At 41.2% G+C, this 25,894-nt stretch overlaps 1 long non-coding RNA gene across 1 annotated transcript in view; it reads right to left on the minus strand.

The window, feature by feature from the left end:
• LOC122466212 overlaps positions 1-25,558 on the minus strand; it is a 44,615-nt gene extending 19,057 nt beyond the window's left edge. Inside the window, exons 1-2 of the long non-coding RNA XR_006291565.1 lie at positions 25,240-25,558; positions 24,810-24,954 (exon numbers count right to left, since the gene is read on the minus strand). This is a non-coding gene — a long non-coding RNA (uncharacterized LOC122466212). The remainder of the gene's footprint in view (positions 1-24,809; positions 24,955-25,239) is intronic.
• Positions 25,559-25,894: the final 336 nt, after the last annotated feature.

Here is a 25,894-nt window from a genome sequence, read left to right on the forward strand (position 1 = left end):
CCACACAAGTCCCATTGAAGTCAATGAATTTATCACAATTTTCTATTAGGAAGTTAATGGTTTTGAGATCCTTGGATAAAAGATACTATACATGCAAAAGTGTTATTATTAAAAAAATAAGGAGAATCACAGCAATCACCCGTTCAATCAGACTGGCACCTGAGATTCCCTGCCTTCTCACCCTCTTGTTATTGCCAATTATTATTCCAGTAGCATCTAAAGGTTCAGTCAGGAGTGGGGTGCCATTGTGCTTAGTGCTATGCAAACACATACTGTACAATCCTTTTGCGTTTGCATTTGCATTTCTATATCCCAAAGAGTTCACAATCTAAAAAGACAAGGAATAAAACAAAAATGAGGAAAAGGGCTGCAACTGTAATAGCAAAGAAGCCAGAGTGATGGCAGCCATGTATGTTAATTCCACAGATAGGGGTGGTGGTGGTGGGAAGGATGAGAGAGTGGAGTTTCCACTTTCTACCACACCACACCCTCTCCACATAGGGCTCCTGTGAAAGCCTTTTTTACAGGGTCAGATTCAGGGCAAGCAAGTGTGAGTCATTAACTTTGATGGAGTGTACCTATGTATACCTGTATGAACATGTCCCTCAGCATTTATTATAAGTGCAACTCATTTTAGTTCCTGGCAATGGTTCACTGTTAAATTCATTTACTTGTACAGGTAAAACACCTTTGGCTTCAGTGGAGAATGAAATGATAGTATTATATTGGACTGGCCCAATCAGATGCATTATGTTGCCTCTGTCAGGAACAGATTCCTGATGCTTCTGAAGGAGAGAAACTTCGGAGCTTCTGGGAGAGTCATAATTGCAGAAACCATCTCTCTCACCTAGTCACTGAACTGCAGGCTAGATTTAATAAAATTATGTTCTTGGATTAGAGAGTAATACGTCTAAGAAAAGACGACCTTTCCCTGTCATTCAGATGCCTTTCAGAGATCAAAAACTAAAGGATACATGATCTTTCAGAATTGTTTCTTCAGCTGATTTCCTTGTGAAAATCAAGATGATTTTCCTTTGTTGTTGTTTTTTTTAAAAACAACAACTTTCCCCCATATCATTTTGTAAAATAAACTGGATTGAAGACAGTGTGTAAAATGGATAGTAGTTTTGGTGTACCTTAATCCCACCAGGATAACAAAAAGAGCAAGCAGGGAACATAGCTACATAGCTTTCAAGTTGAAATAGCTGGACCTCTTTCCTTTGAAGCCAATGCAGCTTATCATATGACATTGCAGTTATTACTATAAAAATCAACAAAAACAGAAAACAAATGTTCCTTTCCAGATACTTAATCATCCCACAGTCTACACCTATAACCAACTTTAAAGCTAGAGTAGTTGCTGTGAAATATTTGTTTACTTGCTGATCATGTTGTCCAGTTCTCTTTCCTGTATGTTACATATAGTGACATCAATTAATACTTTTGTGCCTCACAGATTTTAGTTAAGTTATGTTAAAGAAATATCAAAGGAAAGAGATACATCTGAAAAGGGAAAATGATAGGGGAAATTCTCTTGACTGGCGAAGTAGCCACTCAGTATGAAACTGTTATTTACTGAATTATATACATCAGGTAGATCCTCAGTTGGTATAAGTTGTCACGGCTCCACTGAAGTCAGTGAAGTTACACTGATTTACACTATCCCCATTATATGCAAACATACCATGTCAGGCACAAAGGACAGGTGATTTGGAATTAAGGTTCCCAAAACAAACCTTGGCATTGGTCTCCTCCTTTATGGTACATATATAGCACATGTGCATTATGAAAGTGGAACAAATTAGCAATAACTGGGTCAGATTCTGATTTAACTTACATTGCTGAAAATCAGGAGTGATGAACTAAGGGATCTACACTGTTGTAGAACTGAGATCAGAATCAGACCCACTGTTTGTATAATTTGACCATTTCAATGGCTAAGTCTTTTCAATGTGATTTTTTAGAGTCAGTCATTAAGGGCACAAAAACAGCACCATTTGAATTAGATGCATACTGAATAAAGAGAGAATTCTTGATGCGAGCAATTAGCTTGTGACTGTAGTAGGGTTCACTTTCCATTGTGGCCCCTCCTGCTGGCTGTCTTGGGAATTAGCTCTGCACCCTCTTCAGGTGGTGTCTCACCACCATGACTCCTGCTCTAGGTCCCACATCTCTCCAAGGACCACAACAGCCTCTACAGGGATGCAGCCCTCTGGCTGTGCTCTCCCCCTTCCAGAGAATCTGCAGTCTGCTGTTCAGCCACTTCCCTTAGTGGCTACTGCAGCAAATTGTCTGGCCACTTCCTCATGGCCCAGCATCCTCTTTGCCCTTGCCTCAGCCTGCAAACCCCAGCAACCAGCCAAGAGCTGTCTCTCACTCTCCAGTCCCTGCTATCTGCACTATTCTATCCAGGGTGCTGGCAGCTCTCTCAGCCCTCCAGAGACACAGTCCTTCCTCCCTGAGCTCCCAGAAGAGAACTGCCCTCCTCTGCCCTGCCGCTCCCTTTTTATATGGGCCTGCTTGGCCCTGATTGGCTGCTCCCTTTAGCCCTTCTCTGGTTGGCTGCCTCCTGCGCAACCTCCATAGGTCTCTATTACCCCCTTAGAGCCCAGTGTGGGGCAGGTGCCCCATCACAGTGTCTAACCCATAGATTGAAACAATTTTGAATAATGAACAAGTTCATGACGTCTATTGATGGGTAATGTGTAAATAGAAAAGGGTTATATTCACTGAATAAATTGTTTGAATCCAATTTCACAATACATTCTAAGTAAAAACTTGTACTGAATAGTTTTAAAAATTCATACACATATAGAAAGTTAAAACAATAAAAACCATTACATCATATGTACAAAATGTACTAAAGTACAATTTGGAATATGGATCCTTAGCTATATCTTAATAGGAGTAAATGAAAAATACCTATCATTGACAATTTCATGCACTTAATTTTGCACTTATTCTCAGCTATCATGATGTTGGGGGAGACTAATTCTTGACAAGACCCATCAATCAAACCATGTTTGAGTGTTTATTGTATCTTATTTGTGTGATTTCAAGAGAAAGAGCTTTGAGTCTTGTATAACATTCTGGTTGATTCAAGTCTTTCATGAACATCTGTATAATTATGGAGAGACGATCACAATATTTTCAATACTAGTTCTATCCTGCTAAGTGGATTATATTATAATAATTAAGATAATGCTGAAATCATTTGTCATTTTAAATAAGTGTTTTTGTTTGCTTGTTTAAGATCAGGTTTGTGATCAGATGTTATTTAGAGGAGAAGAGTATTAGGGTATTTTCTTTGACAAGTTATGGGTTAGCTCTGCGTTGAATAATCTTACTTGACTCCATATAGCTGAACACAAAATGAAATAAAAAGAGGATTGTGGAATTGCTGCTGAATTTATGTGGGCACAGTATAGGATTCCAGCAAGGACCTGTTAAGAAGAACAGTAGCTTTTACAATCAGGTAGTAAGTGTAATATAATGTTAAGAAATAGCAGCCAAAAATCCTTCCAATTACCTTATGTATAGCAGGAACAGCACATTTACTGTTTTCCAGGGTTTTTTTAGGTAGTTTTTTAAGCTACTAGATAGTAGATACTAAGAATTACTGTATAGTAACTTTGTAAGAAGCCACCAAAAAATCTGGAAAATAGTAAAGAAAGCAAGAAGAGGGTCTCTGTCAGATCCTGTGCAGTGTTTATCAAAGAACGCTTGATAGTAGTAACTTTTAATTCAAGAGCATTCCCAGTATTTAAGTACATTTCTCTTGCTGGACTGTATGTAGCATGACCTATTGTCTTTCTTCTAAACGTCTCTCTATGTATTTCAAATTAATAATAGCCCTTCAGGTTTTTTCTAAGTTTCCAAATACTTCACACAGACAGTTTCTCAGAGTATTTTGTATTACATAAAAAAAAAAAATCCCAGTTATTTGCCCTGAGGATGGGCACATGCTGGACAAACAGATTCAGTGAACAGCACAGAATAGTTTAAAGTATATATTTGATCCAAGTCCACTATTTCCCACAAATCTTCCTATTATTTTATTGACTATTGTGCTGACGTTTATAACCTTTTGTTTAACCTTGCACAGGACAACCACAGTGTCAGACAAGAGTACTAGAAACCAAGTTATTGAAAGAAAATTCATTTTCCTCCGCACAGCATCTTGAAAGTTCAAATAATAAAAAAAAAATAGTTGTCTCTGTGGATCTTGCCACTGGATGCTACTCTTGCTGTCTATCTACCCATCTATGAAAGAGATGCCAAACATATATCCCATGGATTGGATCAGGCATGTTTAATGTACTGATGTGGATGCATAACATTCAGAGTTAGCTTTCATTTAAATAAAAAGGGTTCTAACCCTAATGGCTGGGAAGAAAACCTTCCAACAGTAACACGAGTGTAACTGATACATTGCCATCTGTGCTAATCTGTAAACAGCCTGAAACACCTATTCAGAGATGTTAATCCCCATCACCTATTAATCTCTTTGGGGTGCCAATTCTAAACCACAATAGTGAAATTTCAACTTCCACAGTAATTATCTACTTGATAATCATTTTAGCAATTAGAAGAGTACGGAATTCAATGAGTAATGCTGAATGTGAGAATAAGGTAGTGAGCAAATAATAACTTAAAGCTTAGTTACCACATGAAGCATTGCTCACTTAATTACCCTTGATCTTTCTTCCATTGATATCAGTGAGTGTTCCACTCTGGGTGAAGGAGATCATGTAGACCTAAATTTATAGCCCAGTCCATAGCCCTCAGCTAGACTACACTAGAAGCACTACAGTGACACAGTTGTGCCTTTGTAGCACGTCTGGTGAAGATGCTCTATGCTGATGGGAGAGAGTTCTCCCATTGGCATAATAAAACCACCTCTGTGAGGGAGCGGAGAAGCTCTCCCACCAGTATAGCACCCTCCAAACCAACACTTAGGTCAGTGTAACTTATGTTGCTGGGCTGGGAGGTGGCTTATTCACACCCCTGAGCAACATAAATTATGCCGACATAACCTATAGTGCAGAAAAACCCATATGGAGTTTGACCTCTCCATCAAATGAACCTGACACCCCGGATTTGTATCTGTCTTTGGGTTCTGCACCCTTACCTGTGTATCTGAGCATCTGAAATATGGTCTTGTATTTGTGACATTAGCTAAATGGGCTCCTTGAACACAAATCATTAATATGGAATTTCCAAAAGAGTTAATTACTTGTCGAACCATCTGTTATGCTGTATGATTGAATATGACCATTTACATCATTGATATTACCACTGTTATACAACTGCAACAAATCTTGTACAAAGTATGTAAGATAAGATGTTAATGGAAAAGTTATGATTTGCTAAGTATGATTATCCTGTTTATATGAATGTACCATCTTTTTATTTAAAGTTATGAATATTGGCCATGGACTTGTATCTTATACATGTGTTGTATTCCTGTGTAACACTCACAGGATAAGATTTATATCAAGGCCAGACAGCTATGTGTTGATGGCCCATTAAAGACACTTCACTCTAACAGTGGGCCAACTCATCCTGCCCACTAAGCCTTCCTGTGGATGCCTCCTCAAGAATGCGGACAATGGCTGCCCCATGAGTCATCAAAGCATGCAAGGACAAGTAATATGCTCATGTAACCCTGGACTCCATCTTTGTTTTGGACAGTAAAATTCCTTGCACATGGCAGAGGATATAAAAGACCCCTGAAACATCTCCATCTTTTCTTCATTTCCTGCTTCATTTCTCTGGACTGGATTTCTAACAAGGAAGCTTTAAACAAGGACTGATGACCTCCAGCCAGTTTGCGTAATTTCCAGAGAGACTTTTGCAAGCTAAAAGTTTATTCCATCACTGCTATGATCCTGCTCTAAGAACATTGGAAAATCACTTGTATGTATATGATCTATTAACCATTAATAACACTCTTATTTTCTTTTATTATTAAACTTTTAGTTTTCAGTTACTAAAGGCATCAGTGTGATTATTGGGTAAGATATGAGTTACCACTGACTAAGTGGCTGATCTCTTGGGATTGGAAGGACCCTATATCTGATGAAATTGGTTTTCATTAGCCACTCATCATATAGTCGAGTGTCTGGGTGGTAAGCCAAGGGCTATTTTGCCTAAAGGGATTGCATTTTTGACTGCTTGTTAACCAGTGTAGTGAGACAGAAGTGCACTTTGCCTACTAGCTTGATATAATCTAATGATAGAATAACCACTATTTTGGAGTGAATCTATTTCTCAGCAATTTGTCCTGAATTTGGCATTCTCGGCTGTGACTCACTGAGGCACAGTGACTCCATCTGAGGAAGCATTGTTGAAGCATTTAACATCAACATTCTACTTCCAATTATCAAATCAAGGTAAAGCCAGGGGGAAATTGTTTCACAACACATTTGTTATACTGGGACACCAAACTGGCATCGCCACTCTTCAGCTGCAGCAGGTGGCTGAGAGCTCCATTTTAATTAAAATATTGCTTTTTAATATTCAGTTCGCAGTTGTGAACTATTTCTTGTGAACATTCAGTATGGTGCACTGAGAACAGAAATAGGGTTTCTTTTCATTTGAATTCCCCACTTCCTTTGATTAAAAATAAAGGGTTTCTCCTCTAGTTCATTTTTCTAATTTCCTCCACTGAAATTTTTTCCACAGTTGTATCAGCAATTTTTGAGCTTATTTCTGATTCAAAAAATTAAATATGTTGGTAGAATTTATTGGTTTATACATTCAATATGCCATTATTCTTCAGACATCTAGGCTAGATCTTGAACTGGGGTCCACTGAGGACAATAATTTATGCCATCTGAGAACCTGGCTTCTGATCTCTGGTGACTGTTATAATGGATGTGGGGCAGCTATATATTAATTTATGAATAATATATATGCTATACAATTGTAGTAATGGATGTTTTCTTTCTGTCTATGTGAGTTCACTCAAAAGGGTCTGTTAGGAAAAACAAGTAGGAAACAATGACTAGAGATAAGATGCCTGGAGTGGGGGTGGGGGGAAATTACTTCAGGGTTATTAAGAGAACAGAGACTGGGCTATTAACTGAGAAGAGCCTACCTGCCTTTGCTCCAGCCTGGTGTGTCAGGGAACTGACACAGCTTAGCAGCAGCAGGCTGTCTTAACAGCAAACACTTCAAGACTCTGCCAGTATGACCCTTGCCTTTCAGGTAACAATCAGTGAACCCCAGCTCCCAAGTTCCCCAGAGGCATCTCCCTGCAGCATCCAGTCCCTTTCACAGAAATGATTCATTTCACTGCCTCCAAAGAGATAGAACATACATCCGCCTGTGAGGTTAGCTGAAGACTCACACTTCATTTTATTACACACTCATTGAGATGGCATTGTAATAACACAATGATAAATTGATTAACAAAAACAGAGATTTAAGTGATACTATACAAGAGAAAAAGAAACAGGTACAGTTACAAACATAGGCACCGACTCCATGGATGCTCCGGGGCTGGAGCACCCACGCTTGCTTAGCACCCACCAGCAGCCAAGCTCCCCCAGCACTTCCTACCCACCAGTGGCCCCACTGATCAACTCCTCCCCTTTCCTGCCAGCGTCTCCTGCATGCTGCAGAACAGCTGTTCCACGGCATGCAGGAGGCGCTGGGAGGGAAGGGGAGGAGTGGAGATAGAGTGCACTTGGGGGAGGGGATGGGAAGAGGCGGGGCAGGAGTGGAACAGGGTCAGGAAGAGGTGGGGTGGGTGGGTAGGGCTTGGAGGAAGAGGTAGAGTGGGAGGCGGGCCTGGGCCAGAGGGGGATCGAGCACCCACCAAGTAGAGAAGAAGTCGGTGCCTATGGTTACAAAAACAAAACAAAATAGACCACTTTCTCCTAACTAAAACTTAGGGTGACCATATTTCCTAAATGGAAAATGGGACACTGTGTGGGGCTAGCCCTCCCCCTTCTCCTCTTCCCCACACAGGGCTGGTCAGAGCTGCTCGCACAAACCCTGCCCTCCCCTCCCCATGTGAAGCTGGCAGTACTGCTCACCTGAGCCCTGCCTGACCCCTGTGCAAGGTGGGGCTGACATCACTGCTCGCCCAAGCCGTGCTTCCCTCCCTGTATGGGGCTGGCTTCACTGCTTCCCCCCCCACATACACACACGTTTCTCCGCACCCCACATTTTTGACAAAAGTGGGCATTTGTCCTGTTCAACTGATCAGGTTGGCAAGAGCAAATGGGACAAATGCCCACTTTTGCCAAAAAAGTTGGGATGGCAGGGACAGGGTTTAAAAAAAGGACTGTCCTAGCCAACATGGGATGTATGGACTCAATGGGACTCAAACTTAAATTTGGCAGGTTACAATCTTTGCCTAAGCATTTTTTTTACCAACATCTTCAGCCCTCCATGACCCAACATTCACAAAATCAAAGGGGGATTTTCCTTCTGTTCCCCAAATTATAGAGAACGAAAATATCTTCTTGCTCCCTTTGTATTATCCAAAGTCCATTGCCTCTACCTCAACAGCCAAAAAGAATTCCTGGGGTGCAGATACTGTCCCCTGGTGTGCTCGCTAACTTGATGCATGTTAACCTGAAATCTTTGTTTACCATGTATGTAAATATACTTTCATTGTCCTCTACCAGTAAGCAAGCCAGTAAGACAGGTAAATACACATTACTTTGTCTAGGGTGGGCTGGGTTTATGCACTGCCTCCCAAACACATTTTAAGAATGTATTTCCAGCACACACCCATAACTTTTGCAAAAAGAAAAGGAATACTAGTGGCACCTTAGAGACTAACCAATTTATCTGAGCATAAGCTTTCGAGAGCTACAGCTCACACCTCGTAAATCAATCATGCAAGGATTATCAGGACCATAACATCCATTTACATACAGTACTTTACATGACACTTTTCAAATACATATTATGACAAGTGTACTGGAGGTAATGAGTGTGTCAGGTCTGATATGAATTACAGTACAGCAGGCCCTAGTCAACTGGCACTGAGGGGCTCCCAGGGTTCCATCTACCTAACGAACATCAGGAGATGTTAAGCTCTAGGTAGCTAGGCTAGGGTACAGAATGTTTTATTGTTCTAAAAATCCTTGTTCTCTTCCAACGTTGCTATGTAGTATTCCTATTTTTAAAGAATAATTATTTTAGAGGCAGTATGGTCACTCTGTATATACAACTGGTACAGCTCCCAGAGGACAGAACTTCAACTACTGAACCTATTTTAGGTTTGTTGAAATAATCACAGCTCGTACACAGGGATCTACAGCCCAGAGTCCGGTCTAAGCATTGTGAGATTCCAGCCTCAAGAAAGATGACAGCTCAAGGCTCATCACCTGAGAAGGTGCCCGCAACAAGACCCAGTGAGGGGACCATAGTGCAGGCCTGGTAGCCTGGTAACCATGACAACTGTGCTTTGGAATGTAGCAATGTCTAATTGCTAGATAATAGGAACCAGTGAATTTTGCTCTGAAATGAAAGTCAGAATCTAGGGGCTGTGTTTTTGGCTGTGTTTTCTGGTGCCCTTGAATTATGGTCATTTACACCTGGCAAAGTGAGCATAAAAATCTAACAAATCAGTATGGTAACATTTTACACCCAGTTTGTACAGGTGTTCGTGATGCAACTAAGTGCGAGTGAATGGTGAATCAAGCCCTACAAATATAAAAATAATATTTCTCTTCCCTTCCCACTCCTTACTGAACAGAAGTTTCCTTATGAGCAATGTAAAAAAAAAAAAGAATATAAAAGTTAGAACTTCCTCTTTTCTTATGGAGATAGTGACCATGGAGGACCTCACCCATACTACTCAGGAATGCTGCATTCAGGCCTGTGCCCATGCTGTATATTTTTATTAGGACAGAGAAGAGGGAAGAATTAATCATTCCCTGAGCATGGGAAAGAATCCATGAAATGCCAATTGCCAATGTATGTCGTACTTCAGTTTCTATTCATCCATAATCTCAAGTATGTGGCTGGATATGGTATACATTTTGACATCCTTTCAACTATAAATAGTATTCCATGATGTCATATGTTGTAAATCCAGCCTTGCTCATCTTTAGTGACCCCAAAGATATGAAGATGAATAGACAATAATATATTGCTGAATTCAGGAAGATGCAACAGTCTTTCCCTATGTACTTTTTGGGAATTTTCTCTCTAATCCTGGGCAAGATCAAGTGAATGGTTACTGTCTTCTAATTGCTGCACAGTCAGTTGGGTGTAGTGCGATTGTTGATCTCTGCTTCTGACATCTTTGCTTAGAGGTATGCTTTTTAAAGGGTATGAACTTGTCCTCAGTTACACAGTTAGATGGCCATTGGAATCAATGGCAGCTACCTGTATATTTGAGGCCAGAATTTTATTTTTTTTTCATACTTCCATCCATATTGATTTTAAAATACAGCCATTTGGCCTGCAATGTAACACCAAGTGATTTACCTGTAAGCAAAGATATCAGAAGCAGAGATCAACAATCGCACTATACCCAACTGACTATGCAGCAATCAGAAGACAGTAACCATTCAGTTGAGCTTGCCCAGGATTAGAGAGAGAAAATTCCCAAAAAGTACACAGGGAGAGATTGTTGCATCTTCCTGAGTTCAGCAACAGATTTATTGGCTACTCATCCACATATCATTGGAGTCACTAAAGGTGAGCAAAGCTGGATTTATAGCATACGCCACCAAGCAATACAGGGTTACTGCAAATTGCCAGTGCTCTGGAGAAATCTAGTGCACTAGATCCCATATTAAAAAATGACAGCAGGATGAAATACCTCCTGCCTCTGAGATAAAAGCCAAAGAAAAACTTAACGTCAGGGTCCAAAATAAGACTTGACAAAAAATGAAGATAAAGAGCAAAAAATCCTGAATGTAAATAATTCTGAAAACAGAAAGTGCAACAGCTCTTTTAATATATATTTACATTCTTTTTGGCCTTTTAAATAGCAGAATGAAGAGAAGATGCCAGACTGGGAGGCGATAATCAAGGTTTTTTAAAATATAAAATCTTGAACATTTGAGAAAGCTAAGCAACTTGTTTTGTTTTTTCGCTGCTGCTCCCCACTTCTTACTTACAGAAAAAAAATCTACTATAGCTAATAACTCTCACATTTTTATGTACAATGAGTGGTAATTAATATAAGGAGTTCAGTTGTTATCTAAGGTGAACATGCATTTGCCAAGGCTGGTTTCAAAGCGTTCTGGCCCAGCAGATTCTTTGTGTTTTGCTAGAGAAGCCAAAGTTTGCAAATAGAGGTGCAGGCAGGATCGATGCATGCATACTACTATCCCTTTAGTAGTCTGTATGTCTTCTCTGCTCATTCCATCCCTGTCAGCAGAAAGTAATACTAGCATTTATAAATGCATTATTTTCCTTTAGAAAACTAAAGGCCCTCTGTATCTGCATGTGGAAAGCACTTGAGTCCACAGAACAGGGAATTCATGCTTCTACTTCCCACCAGCCCTGTAGACGTCCCTCTGCTGGGGCTGGGTTGAGCAGAAAAGACATCTGGGCTCCTCTGAATTCTTCCCCTTCAAGACACACTACGAAAGCTCTCAGCTGCACCTCTTCCCCATTTGCGCTATGGAATTCCCACAGGCAGCTGTGGGGAGGAAGCCTGAGGCAACTTGGTTTGTGAGGAGCTGAGGTTTTCAGTGGTCAGCAAGAGCTGGTGAGCTGGAAAACAAGCAGAGACAAAGCCCATCCCTCTAGCCCCAAGAGAAGAATTCATATGAATCTAAGTTTCCAGTCAGTAGGTTATTGATTCCCATCTACGGGAGAATGGGACCTTATCCATATTATTTAAAAACACAGATGTATACAGCTGCCTCATTCCTGTTGCACAAGAATTAAGGATGATTCCCCATGCCTCCAAAATCCTGTTTTAACTTCTCTCTCAAATTGGTAACTCCAGATCAGTGGACCAGAATTCAACACCAATCTCTTCTTCAGATTCTGTACCTTGAGGATCACAAGAAATAAAAAGCACACGGTTTTTCAGCATGCCAAGATGATCCGTGATTTTATTTCTATAATGATTAAAATCAAACTAACCCAGTGCAGTCTTTAGGTAAAATGGGGGGGGAAAAAAAGATTGAGGAGTTTAATTTGCTTGGCATGTTATAACTATGTTTATTAAACTATGGAGAATTACAGCAAAATTTTGCATTTTTTTATCATTCCTTAATATTATTTTGTCTCAATGGGGGTTATATTGAGAAAGCAATTTTTGCAGACATAAAAGGACACTAAAGGTATATTTAATAATTTCTCATCTCTTTTTTCCCCTGTGCTATTTTAATAGTTGAAACTGAGATCAATCAGATTTTCTTTTCTTTTCCATTACAGGGCCACATTGGTTTATTATTGTAGGGTTGCTCCTGAGTGCTAATGGGACATTGACAAAATATTCACTTAAATGGACATATTCAGTCATAGAATCATAGAAGATTAGGGTTGGAAGAGACCTCAGGAGGTCTTTTAGTCCAACCCCCTGCTCAAAGCAGGACCAACCCCAATTAAATCATCCCAGCCAGGGTTCTGTCAAGCCGGGCCTTAAAAACCTCTAAGGATGGAGATTCCACCACCTCCCTCAGTACTCCATTCCAGTGCTTCACTACCCTCCTAGTGAAATAGTTTTTCCTAATATCCAACCTAGACCACCCCCACTGCAACTCATTGCTCCTTGTTTTGTCACCTGCCACCACTGAGCGCAGCTGAGCTCCATCCTCTTCTATCAAATCCCCCTTCAGTCTTCTCTTCTTCAGATTAAATAAGTCCAGTTCCCTCAGCCTCTCCTCATAAGTCATGTGCCCCATCCCCCTAATCATTTGCATTGCCCTCCGCTGGACTGTCTCAAATTTGTCCACATCCTTTCTATAGTGGGGGGCCCAAAACTGGATGCAACACTCCAGATGCGGCCTCACCAGTGCCAAATAGAGGAGAATAATCACTTCCCTCGATCTGCTGGCAATGCTCCTACTAATCCAGCCCAATATGCCATTAGCCTTCTTGGCAACAAGGGCACACTGTTGACTCATATCCAGTTTCTCATCCATTGTAATTCCCAGGTCCTTTTCTGTAGAACTGCCACTTAGCCAGTCGGTGCCCAACCTTTAGCAGTGCATGGGATTTATCCGTCCTAAGTGCAGGACTCTGCACTTGTCCTTGTTGGATCTCATTAGATTTCTTTTGGCTCAATCGTCCAATTTGTCTAGGTCACTCTGGACCTTATCCCTATGTTCCAGCGTATCTACCTCTCCCCCCAGCTTAGTGTCATCTGCAAACTTGCTGAAGGTGCAATCCATCCCATCATCCATATCATTAATAAAGATGTTGAACAAAACCTGTCCCAGGGACTGACCCCGGGGCCCTCCACTTGATACCAGCTGCCAACTGGACATCGTGCCGTTGATCACTATCCATTGAGCCCAATGATCTAACCAGCTTTCTATCCACTTTATAGTCCATTCATCCAATCCATACTTTTTTAACTTGCTGGCAAGAATACTGTGGAGGACCATATCAAAAGCTTTCCTAAAGTCAAGATATATCACGTCCACCACTTTCCCCAGATCCATAGAGCCAGTTATCTCATCATAGAAGGATGACTGATCTGTAGCTCCCCAGATTCTACTTCCCTTTTTTAAAGATGGGCAGTTTATTTGCCTTATTCCAGTCATCTGGAACCTCCCCTAATCACAATGAGTTTTCAAAGATAATGGTCAATGGCCCTGCAATCACATCAGCCAACTCCCTCAGCACTTTCGGATGCATTGCATTCAGACCCATGGACTTGTGTATGTCTAGCTTTTCTAAATAGTCTTTAACCTGTTCTTTCACCACTGAGGGCTGCTCACCTTCACACCATACTGTACTGCTCACTGCAAGGGGGGAGGGATAGCTCAGTGGTTTGAGCATTGGCCTGCTAAACCCAGGGTTGTGAGTTCAATCCTTGAGGGGGTCATTTAGGGATCTGGGGCAAAAACTGGGGATTCATCCTGCTTTGAGCAGTGGGTTGGACTAGATGACCTTCTGAGGTCCCTTCCAACCCTGATAGTCTATGGTCCTCTATGGGAGCTGACCTTGTCTGTGAAGACCAAGGCAAAAAAAAGTATTGAATACTTCAGCTTTTTCCACATTATCTGTCACTAGGTTGCCTCCCCCATTCAGTAAGGGTCCCCACTTTCCCTGAGCTTCTTCTTGTTGCTAACATATCTGTAGGAACCCTTCTTATTTCCCTTCACATCTCTTACTAACTGCAACTGCAGTTGTACTTTGGCATTCCTGATTACACCCCGCATGCTCAAGCAATATTTTTATACTCCTCCCTACTCATCTGTCCAAGTTTCCACTTCTTGTAAGCTTCCTTTTTTGTGTTTAAGCTCAAAAAAGATTTGCCTGTTAAGCCAAGCTGGTCACCTGCCAGATTTGCTATTCTTTCTGCACAACAGGATGATTTGTTCCTGTGCCCTCAGTAGGGCTTCTTTAAAATACAGCCAGGTCTCCTGGACTCCTTTCCCCCTCAGGATGACCCTGCCCATCAATTCCCTGAGGAAGTCAAAGTCTGCTTTTTTGAAGTCCAGGGTCCGTATTCTGCTGCTCTCCTTTCTTCCTTTTGTCAGGATCCTGAACTCGACCATCTCATGGTCACTGCTGCCCAGGTTGCCACCCACTTCTACTTCTCCTACCAATTCTTCCCTGTTTGTGAGCAGCAGGTCAAGAGGAGCATGACCCTTAGTTGGTTCCTCCAACACTTGCACCAGGAAGTTGTCCCCAACACTCTCCAGAAACTTCTTGGATTGTCTGTGCACTGCTGTATTGCTCTCTCAGCAGATGTCAGGGTGATTGAAGTCCCCCATGAGAACCAGGGCCTGTGATCTGGAAACTTCTGTTAGTTGTCTGGAGAAAGCCTTATCTACCTCATCCTCCTGGTCTGGTGTTGTATAGCAGATGCCTACCATGACATCACCCTTGTTGCTCTCACCTCTAAACTTAACCCAAAGACTCTCAACCGGCTTTTCTCCAGTTTTGTACTGAGCTCTGAGCAATAATACTGTTCTCTGATATACTGTGCAACTCCTCCACCTTTTCTCCCCCTCCTGTCCTTCCTGAACAGTTTATATCTATCCATGACAGTGCTCCAGTCATATGAGTTACCCCACAAGGTCTCTGTTATTCCAATCACATCATAGTTCCTTGACTGTGCCAGGACTTCCAATGCTTCCTGCTTGTTTCCCAGGCTTCTTGCGTTTGTGTACTGGCACCTAAGATAACTAGACGATTGTCCTACTTTCTCAATATTAATCAGGAGGCCTCCCCTGTTGCAACCTCCTCTTGGTGTTTTTTTCTGGTATCCCACTTTCCCCATGTTCACATGTGAGATTCCCACTGAAGTCAATGGTAGCCAAGAAGAGAATTTGCAAACATACATACAAAAATAAAAATAGGTCAAATAAGGGCCCATTGGGCTTGATAAAACTCCCACTGAGGAAGTGACTAAACTCACGCTAACTTCAATGGGAACAGAATCTGGCTTACTGCTTCTTTATAAAACCTGTTTTTTTTGGGGGGGGGGTTGGTTTTATAGGTATACCCCATTATATTTGCTCATTGAACCCCCAAAGTCTCACTAAGTTAATTTATATTAAATTTTTTTTTGTCTCTTCAAAGATCAGGGCACTGAAAATCTAACCAGGTATGTTATGAATGTTCCTTTAGACATTTCAGATGCTTATATTTTTATGCCCTTTACTTCTGTAAACATAAATGAACAATTGGTACTGCTATAGCTCATGGAATTATTGCTTTGTTAAGCATATGATGCAGGCTTTTTCTAGGTCACTATATAACCCTTGGTATCAGAACACGAAAGGCCAACAAAAAGTGAGATCTGGTGAGAGCAGAGTAAATGAAATCCAATCGTTGATAAAGCAGTTCTGAGACTCTGCCCCATAGCTCTACATTTGCAATATTGTTTTTAAAATTTAAACTAGCTGTAATATAGAAAGAAAAAATCTTAATGGTTTGTCATGACAAAGGGTAGAGAGGCCCTGTTGATTGCTGTTTTGTAGAGCAGGTCAAAAAAATTGTGATGAATAATATTTGTTGAAAATGTCACCTTTTCCCCCCTCAGTTTGCAAATTAATCATGCTTTCTGTGACTGTGTCCAATTCTGGCACATTTACTACCATTGAGCAGCAGCTCACTAGTACTTGTATAGTAAGGTGCTACTCACCATGATTAGGGTGTCACAACTGAGCCTTCAGTTAGTTGTCTAAAGCAGTGGTTCCCAAACTTGTTCCGCCATTTGTGCAGGGAAAGCCCCTGGCGGGCCAGGCCGGTTTGTTTACCTGCTGCGTCCGCAGGTTCGGCCGATCGCGGCTCCCAGTGGCTGCAGTTCGCTGCTCCAGGCCAATGGGAGCTGCTGGAAGCGGCGGCCAGTACGTCCCTTGGCCCACGCCAGGGGCTTTCCCTCCACAAGCGGCGGAACAAGTTTGGGAACCACTGGTCTAAAGATATGGCTGGAAAATATAATCTAACCTATCTGGAAGCTTTCTATAAACAGGAAGACAGGATAACTTCATTTTTTAATAAAAATATGTACATTATAACTGCTAATATCACAGTATCATATAAGTTAGTGAATGTATCAAAATAATAATGTACATTATTCTGTTTGCAATATTGTAGAGCAGAATCACTGTAGTGAGGGATGTGAGGGGTTGTCTTGATTGTGTTTTCTAGATATTTCTTTCTTTTTTAATCCAGATTGCAAAAGCATGGGCTTTATTTCTAGTCATTGCCACTTCAAGAAAATCATACAGGGCCTCTTCCTGCCAAGCTTTCACAGGCTAAGTAGTAACTCACATTGGGAGTAGCCCAGTGGGACTACTTCACACTAAAGTAGTGCTCACTGTGAATAAGGATGGCAGAAATAAGCCCACAATATTTTACATAGTCATGTCAAAACTCTTGTATTGCAGGTCACATATGTCTAGGGGCTTGTGATGCTTCCTAGGATTGCAAGGCACCTCGCTACCACCTTCCTTAAGCATGAGGAAGTGTTGTCTGTGCCCTGACTCCACCAGCCACAGAAAACATAAGTGCTGTCCTCATAAGCGCTGACTTTTGTTTTTGCTGGTGGGTGCTTTTGAAGAAGGGTGTGTGTTTGGGTGGTGAGAGGGCACTCTGCCAGTTTTGGGGAGAGGCTATTTTCTGCATATTTACATTTAATATTTACATTTGCATTTAACATTGATTTTCATCTGCCATTTTGTTGCCAAGTCACCCAGTTTTGTGAGATCCCTTTATAACTCTTTGCAGTCTGTTTGGGACTTAACTATCTTGAGTAATTTTGCATCATCTGCAAACTTTCCCACCTTGCTCTTTACCTCTTTCTGCAGATCATTTATAAATATGTTAAACAGCGCTGGTCCCACTACAAGCCCCTCAGGGACACCAATTTAATTTACCGACAAGCCTTTTGTTATCTTAACTCCGCCTCTGTTTATAAACAATGTCCCTGCCCCAAGCGCAGAAGCGGTTAGCAGCACAGAACTCAGCACATTTCACACTCAAGCTCTGGCTCCTGGGTGCTGAGCACCCCCTATTTTTTCCTTGAGCTCCGGACCACCCACAGATTTGATGCCTCTAGCTTCCCTCTCAGCCTATGTAGCCTTCACTGTCCCTCTTCAGGTTAGTCACAGGCACACTCCAACCCTAGAGCCCTCCCAGTGTACCCCTGAAGTGTCCAGCCCTGGTCCATTGGGTGCTCACAGTATTCTCAGCTCCACTATTCCCAGAGGAACAGCACACCTCCATTTACTAGATTCTTCACAGGATCACTGCTCTTCTTAGTTCACAGAAGTATAAGTTTAATTATAACTCTCTCTATATAATAACTCTAATTAATTAATAGAGATTTGATAAGTAGCAAGTAAAAATACTGGAAACAAATAGTTACATTGTAAAATAAAATCATACCAAGCTTTCTAGGGCCTAGACTTAACAAACATGACACTTTCCTCTCCAGTGAAGTTTAGCTTACCCAACCCTTCCTCCCAGCATTTAATAGCCAGGTTGGCTGTGCGCTGCCATTCTTAAGATAAGCACGCTGACAGCTTGTCTCCTACATGAAGGATAACTTGTGTCTCCTTGCATTTTGCTGATCTATCAAACTCATTCTAGACACTCTCCTGCTATGTGTTCCTTCCTAGCGATCTTGATTAGCTGGCGGCTCTGTATGAAAATAGACTTACATTGTAAGACACACAATGCACAATAACTCACCAGGGAGCGCTAAATGTCTCCTATCACCTGCCTGAACATAAACAGGTTATTACCTTCTGGTGATCTGTTTTAACTTACAGAACTTCAGAACATAGTTTTCAGGATAGATACATAACTCCTTAAATATCATCCACACATACACAGTGATTCGGATGACCAGTGCATAACTGCCAGAGTCCTCACCTGCCACCCTTTGGTGCACTATTATGTAGATAACAGACTCATTGGATCCCTTTAAACAGTGGCTCCATACAAGCAGTATGAAAAAGAGATGAATTTTCCCTTATTGGAAATTGAATATGCTTCAAGGAAAGTGCTGATCAAAACTCCGTCTTGACACAGGCAGATCAAGGCAGCAGCACATCAAAGCAGTACACATTGCTCTGTCATTGAGAGTTGGGAACACTGATTAAATGAACTGGGTGTGAGAGCTTCCAGGCTCCCTTGTGGGGCAGAGAAGCAGGAACCACACAGACCACCCTGGACATAAGAGAGCTGCTACCCACTACTGCCCATTAGCAATGAGACAGAAGCCAAAACCCTCCTGGGGGAGCAAGGAGTAAGAGAGAAGAGATGCTCTTTTTAGGCAATGGAGTAGAAAGAGAAACTTTTTCCCAAGTCAGTGAGTGAGAGAGATTCTTCCAGTAGTCACAAGAGGAGGGAGAGGAAAAACTTTTTCTCTTTCCATTCCTGGAAGAATTGTTAGAGGAATCCTCTCCTACCAAGAAGCGAGGAGAGCCATATTTGTATGTGTACTCTGATTTCAGGATGGAAATGAAATGGCCAAAATAATAACATAATGAAAATGTGCATAGATTTAAAGCATTTCATGAGATGATGAGGGCAGTCTTGCAAACAGATTTGAGTAGGTGGCTTTAATATTCAATTATAAGCCACATTACTATGGCAATGAGGGCCATATTATTTCCTAGATAAATAGGGAAAACAAAAAAATCCTGCATCTTGGCAGAGGGATAGACTAGATGATCCTTGTGGTCCCTTCTAGCCCTATGGTTTTATGATTCTAAAAATCTAACTAGATTATGGATTTTCTCTACTGTCTGTTGCAGGAAGTTCTACCTCCCTTATTTTCCTAGTTTATTAACACCACATAATACTGCTATCTAGTGACCACATATCTCCCTTTGACTATCTTCGTCTATCCTAAAATATGTACACTATAATATCACAATAGCTGCCCCAAGTCCTTCTTGTCCATACTTATATCAACCGTACAGATTTAACGGAGACAGAGAATAAAATTTATATAAGATGCAGGGCTAGAATACTTCAAGCAAAAAGAAGTATTTGCCCTGTCTGAAAAAGGAATAAGCAATAGTTCTGGCAGGCTTAATTTATATGCATTATAATTTTGCCACAGTGTTTTGTGTGGTTCAGAGTTCATGTTCTGTTTTTGGAAATGATATTATATGGTGCATATACGTGAATTTCTGAAAGGGGGGCAAAAGTATGAAATTAGCACAACCCAAGCAGTGTCTGAGGGGCATGGCTAGCCTCAGAGTCCCAGTTATTAGTTACCTGGCTTAGATCTCTTATTCAAAGAACAACACCCACTTACCTACAATCTCACTTATGAATCCAGTTAGACTCAGTGGAGGTCTAGTGGGTGTCAGGAGATAGTTCAACCAGCCTGCCTGCTGTAATACTGTGCCACCTGGTCTGGGCCCATCCCATTAAGTCAGCATCACTTCTTCAGTTATTGCTCAGTTTGGTTTTGCAAAATCAACTCCACCACTGCCTGAATCCGGCCTTCAAAGTCAGTTTTGTCACTGCCAGGTCCAGCGCCACAGATCAAGCTGTATTCAGGGTTCAGAGTCTCTGAGTGGGAAACCCAGAACAAAGAAAGACTAGTGGGCAGAGCCCTTGCAGTCCCCCTTGTTAGCTTTGCATTCGCTAGAGTAGGCAGAGTTCACTCCCTATCAGCCCAAGGTGACCCACCTTCCCCAGCCTAACCCTTTCATACTTTCTCTACTCTTTCAGAAGTTTGTTTACATGCACCATATTAATTTTCAAAAACAGAACACAAACTCTACATATAACAACATAATACACTGCACAGCAAAACACTGAGGCAAAATTACAATGTATGTAATTAAGTCTGCCAGAGCTACCTTTACATGGTTATGGTCTTCTCACATAAAAGGTATTTGTGGTTTCATATTCCCCAGGACTTCTGAGTGCTTGCAAGTGGGGAAGAAATGCCTGTAATAGTAACCAGGGGGTTGAAAGTTTCTAACACTGGGAAGTGGTTAAAATTTTAGGTTGGGAATTGAGCCGACCCCTGCATTTATTTTGAAAGGAATCCCTAGACTGCAGAAAACCTGGGCTCAAATCCACAAAGGTATCAAGGTGCCTAACTCCCCTGGGAGGACCTTTAAGGATCTGAGCTCCTAGGCGCTAGTGTTGCTCAGTGAGTAGGGGGTTATTTTGTGCACTCATGAATGAGAGGAGAGGCCAATGAGGTGAACTCTATTAATACGTGGCCCACAACATGACAAATATTAAAATCCCTGCATTAAGCTATATATTTTTTTAAAAATGATTACTTTTGTCATCCCTAAAGAATTCCAGCTCTGTGAACTTGAATGGTGTACTTCAATGAGGGCCCAACTGAAAGTCATACTTAAGCACATGCTGAACTTTAAGCATGTGAGTAATTAGTTCCCCCTTAAGCCAATGAAATTACTTTTGCATTTAAAGTTAGGTGTGTGCTTAAGTACAATAGTGAGTCAGGGCCTAACTGCAAGATCCTTGCTCTGAAATTCTGTTTATAGGACAGCATTTTATTTCAGTACTCTGGCTGTAAATACTATGATGTGTCTGTTGAATTCAATAAATAATTGCAATGCATTTCAAAACTTTGCAGTCATGGTAATCCTGTCTGTGTATGGCAACTGACTCTTCCTTGCATTTGATAGCAATATTAGCATTGTAAAGTGCTTTGTCAGCTCTGCCAATGGACTTCCGCTCTTAATTACTATTTTCAGTAATGGTTTGGTGTTCAATGGTAATTTTGAGCCACAGCTGCTGTTTCTGCTGTGATTTGTTTACTGTCTGCAAGGCAATTTGTATTAGGGAAATTAATTCCGTTAAGCTGGGTTTCTTGTGTGTGACATAGAAGTGCAGTCCTTGTCTGAAGGTTCTTATTTCAATTCAGGTTTCTCTTATAATCATTTGTTTGTGAAGAATTTGGGTTAAGCCTTATTTTCTGTATGTTAATTTTCTTTACTGATAAAGCAAGGATTTTCCTGTATTTGGGATATGCACTTATTTCATTGTCTTACCTCTTAATTTGTTTTCCTTTCTAGAGTGCATTTCTGGAAATATCACAATAATCTGTACCACGTATAACAAAGAAATCCACTCTGAACACAAGGAAACACAGCCCATGGACAACAGACTACAGGTAATCTTATTCAATCAAAATCAAAACCAGGACTGCAAGAGTTGTTTATTAAAATTTACTCCTCCTGGCCACTAGTGAATCCAGAACTGAAAAGATCTGAGTGAAGGCAAGAGCAGGAAGAATTTAAACCAAAATATAATATGTGAATTGTAGTGCAAGAAATGTTTCAGAGTAGCAGCCGTGTTAGTCTGTATTCGCAAAAAGAAAAGGGGTACTGGTGGCACCTTAGAGACTAACCAATTTATTTGAGCATAAGCTTTCGTGAGCTACATCTGATGAAGTGAGCTCAAATAAATTGGTTAATCTCTAAGGTGCCACTAGTACTCCTTTTCTTAGTGCAAGAAATGTGTTCCATAATTCCAAACCCCACCTCCTCCTCTAAACTGCACAAGGGAGTGAGTTGTATAAATGTTCAACATGTCGATCACAATTCTAGAAAAAGGACTAGACACTTCAGAAGAAATGACTTCTAACAGCACACAGAGCAAGAAAAAACATCTTCAAAAATGGTATATTAAGAAACCTCGGGCCCAACTCTGATGCCCTTTAGTCGGATTAAGAGTATCTTACCTTACAGATAGACCCATTAACTTCAACAGTAGTATTTGTGAAATAAGAAGCTATTTAACATGAGTCAAGGCATCAGAATGTGGTCCTTAATTCCATCTAATCTGGAAATAGTGTTGCAACAGTTAAAGAATGTTTTATGCACTGGAACAAATTCCTCCAAAGAATTCCTAAGAGCTGTGCAAAAATTACTTCATATTCAGTGTTTATTATAGCGGGTGAGATACAGAACATTTAGTCTGGCTTCATAAATTCAATAATATGAAACTCCTGCTCTGACAGAAGTGTGTATGAAGGTTAGTTTGAACGCAAACCAAACATTTATTGCTGTACAGTCTTCTGTGAAAAGCCTCAGTGGACCATATGTCAGGGACTACAGCCCACGGGAAGAGTCATATTTGTCAGGTCTAGGACAATAAAAATGGAAGGTGTCGGAACAATTCTTTAGACCCCCAAAGACTTGTGCTTTAATGCCCCCAAAAGGTAACAATATGTACTCATCCCACAGGGATCAGTACAGTATGGAATGGATGGAAAGAACAGAAACTGTGTTTGTAGAGTGCCCAACACAATAAGACCCCAATCCTGACTGGCAGCGCCAAAGATCCCAAATATATATGTTTTATAACTATTAGTATTATCATTGTAGCTGTTGTTTCTTAGGTATTATGGGCCTGATCCAAACCCCATTAAAATCAATGGGAAATCTCCCATTGACTTCAGTGGGCACTGGGTCAGATCTTAAACAAAGTGCTAGAAAAATGGGCAGAACTTCCTGATCATTCATATAAGTTCAAGGTCTAAGATGGTAGAAGTGACCATTTGAACTGGTTAACATTTCAGAAAACAGTATCAACAACAAAAGGTACCTTTTTTCCTTCTCTTGGAACTGGATGAAAATGTACTTTATATTTGGAAATTTTCACTGGCACTATACTTTCCCCCAAATGCTTAGGCTAAATAGGATGGAGTAGCAAGTAACCACGCAGGTCCCCAGACAAAGGAGCCAAAGATGACACATTTGATTCTTACCAAAAAGAAAAGGAGTACTAGTGGCACCTTAGAGACTAACCAATTTATTTGAGCATAAGCTTTCGTGAGCTACAGCTCACTTCATCAGATGCTGTAGCTCACGAAAGCTTATGCTCAAATAAATTGGTTAGTCTCTAAGGTGCCACAAGTACTCCTTTTCTTTTTGCGAATACAGACTAACATGGCTGCTCTCTGAAACTTGATTCTTACCATCAACTTCAATGGAGCAAAAATTTGGCAGAAAGTTAAAGATTCCTAACTATAGCATTTCTGAATTAACAACAAATGGATAGTTATCTTTGATAGCTCTTTTATTGCTGGATACAGCTGGATTAAACTCAACTGTAAAGGGATCTCAATTTTCTTTATCATCTATTTGACATTGTTTAACAGATGTTTTCTGGAAACTATTGTAGTCTTTTAAATTTGTCTCTGTATAATGCGCAGCAAATATCCTTGGTTAATAGCCTGATTATTAAATTTAATTCTTTTTCAAATAGCATTCTTCATTGTTGCAGAAACTTTGACTCCTAAGAAGAAGCCTATAAAGAATACTGATTTCACTCTGGCTGAAGTGCCAACAACCATTTGAACATAGCCACATACTCGCATAGTCTTTACTGGAAAAGAATTTGTGTGACAGCCTTGATGCCTATAGCAAGTGCAATAGATGGGCAGCCCTCTCAACTTTTGGAGATATGGTTTGCTTAAGATACCAAATCTTGTCAGAATGTATCTTAATCTTATACAATCCTTTTCTATCCCTCTCTCCCCCCCAACCTGATCCTTGGACCTGCTTCTCCTCCATCTGCTGCCCTCAATGTAACTAATTCTGGCTGATTCCCCTAGTTAGTACTTGATGACTCTCATCCACTCCCTCCTATTCCCCAGCCCTGATCTAAGATCAGGTCTACATCACAGTTCCCCTGCCTTTGCTCATATTATCATTTGTTATTTATTTCCTATAACACCCACAATGTGTTAGGCACTGTACAAATAAAGAAGAAAAGAAAGTGCTGGCCTGAGATATACACAATCTAAATCCCCCATGAAGTGTAATATACAGCTTGAGCAGATCTGCCTTTATCTACTCCTCTGGCTGTTGTCTTTTAAACCTGGGATGCCACAGGCACCCCATTGCACGATTTTGACTACAGAGAGCCCCCAAGGGTCATATGATATGAAAAGAACAGTCAGGCCACCTGACTTTACAGAGACCTGCTGCATGGACCCACAATCAAATTGGTGGGAAATAAACCATTTGGGAAAGATTGGCTAAGACCAAATACTGCATCAATTTACTCTCTGGAATACCCACTGGAGACTATACTTTGACATAACAGAAGACTTGAATTGATGGTCTTATAGGTCTTTTCCATTCCTAACAGTTGTGATCTTTGCAATAGACCTATCTGAGATAAAAAGGTCCTCAGATTTGGTAAATGAGAAGCTTGCAGAAGAGTGCACTCACCGCTAGTTTTCCCCTGGCACTGGATGTGGCATAGGAAGGTCTTGTCATCTAGTACCACCTGTTGACAGCCACACCAGCCCTGTGGTGGTCTGCTCCTTCTCATGACTGACCCCTCCAGCCAGGCCACCTTAATGTCTCACCCTTTCTGAAATAAGTGAAAGTCCAACAGACAGTAGTTCTGCAATTTCAAGCATGGTCTTTGGCCCAAGTCCTAACTCAATCATCCTTCCATTCCTGGTCTCTGGGGGTCTTCATACCACTTTTTCCAGTGGGCAATAAGGGAACCCCTCCCACTTCTTTGAGTTCCAGCCCAGGGACTCTGTAATAAGCAGGCCAGCTCTGTCTGTTCAAGTCCTTGACCTCGTCCCTGGGCTTCTTCCTGCCTCAGCCTGTCTGAAGGCCTTTCCCACCAGCTACTGTTCGTGCTTACCGTGTATCCACATTCCTCTCAGGTTCCTCAAGATCTCAGGCTTCTCCCTTCTTTCAAAGCTGTGGCTCTCAGGATTCCTCCCACCTGCCAAAAGTTCTCTAACAAATCCTATCCCAAAAATACTTTAGCCTTTAACCTTTCCCAAACTTGTACTTTAGTCCTTCACCAATCTTCCATGATACTCTGCTCAGCTGAGCACCAAGCACCAGGGATACCTCCCTGGAGTTTTGCTTGTGTTTTGAGACCCACCACAGGAGCTAATTCCCCTCCTGTGGCTTTTCCAAGTTCTCCTCTTGCCTGACCTCTATCAGACTATTCTCAGAGAGCAAGCTAGCTAGCTTTCTCCCCCTAGCTGAGCTTTCTCAGTCCTTTCAGGGAAACCTCACTCCTTTCCAGGTGGACCCAACTGACCTACTTAACACCCCTCTAGGTACCAGCAAGGTAGGTTAATTGCATTCTTAGGCTCCCAATAACACTCTCAATACCAGTGTGGGTTTTACACCCCATCACAGAGTCTTCAGAAAATATAGACGCTGGTTGAGTTGGCACATTCTGGAAACTGTGTGGTAATCCCAAACTGAAACAAAAATAAATGAGACTAGTCACATGCTCAAAATTAAGCACATGCTAAAGTGCTCTGCTGGACTGGGGCCTC

The sequence above is a fragment of the Chelonia mydas genome, chromosome 6 (assembly GCF_015237465.2).
Source record: "Chelonia mydas isolate rCheMyd1 chromosome 6, rCheMyd1.pri.v2, whole genome shotgun sequence".
In the NCBI taxonomy this organism is placed as follows: Eukaryota; Metazoa; Chordata; order Testudines; family Cheloniidae; genus Chelonia; species Chelonia mydas.